Genomic DNA, 597 nt, shown 5'->3' on the forward strand with positions numbered 1-597 from the left:
GAAACCTGGCCTCTGGGGCTGCCAGCCCTTAAATGAGGGGAGGGAGGGGCGGAGCCAGGCTCAGCCCCATCTGGTCCCACACATGCACCGCTTCCACCTGTGCTTGCAGGGCTGCACCCCTCACCAGCTGCTCCATCACTGCTTCGGGCTGCCATCTCAGAGTTCCCCTAAAAGCATGAAGGAGAAAAAAAGAAAAAAGGGATGAGCGGCAGCCAATGGGGTCTGCCTGTCTGGTTAAGGGCGAGGGGGTTGAATCAACGGACCAGCTGGGGATGGCCCACATACTCGGATTCCAGTCTGTCCTCAGTGGCAATCGGTGACATTTCTAACAAACAGGGGGAGCACAGGTTTCAGTACCGAAATCTCAGCAAGATGCTGAGAAGCTGCGTGTGCAGCAAAAGGGCTGAGATTACCGGTGTGAACGGAGCGAGTGCTGCCTGCCAAACTGCCGGGCTCAGCCTACGGCTCCCCGGTGAGAAACGCGCGTCATCTACTCGCACCGCAATTAAGCCCATGGTGAAATCATTTTTAGGGTCTGGTGTCCTCGGTGGGTGAACCCGGCACCTGCCTGTGCGGCAGCGTGTGGCCTTTCGGCTC

General features: G+C 58.3%; 1 long non-coding RNA gene across 1 annotated transcript; it reads right to left on the minus strand.

Moving 5' to 3' along the window:
* Positions 1-10: 10 nt before the first annotated feature.
* Positions 11-500, minus strand: LOC109364150. Its single transcript, XR_002110178.1, has 3 exons — positions 414-500; positions 286-325; positions 11-167 (listed from the first exon to the last, which is right to left on the minus strand). It is a non-coding gene; the product is annotated as an uncharacterized LOC109364150 (long non-coding RNA).
* Between the last annotated feature and the right edge of the window lie 97 nt (positions 501-597).

The sequence above is a fragment of the Meleagris gallopavo genome, assembly GCF_000146605.3.
Source record: "Meleagris gallopavo isolate NT-WF06-2002-E0010 breed Aviagen turkey brand Nicholas breeding stock chromosome 2 unlocalized genomic scaffold, Turkey_5.1 Chr2_random_deg7180001712691, whole genome shotgun sequence".
NCBI lineage: Eukaryota > Metazoa > Chordata > Aves > Galliformes > Phasianidae > Meleagris > Meleagris gallopavo.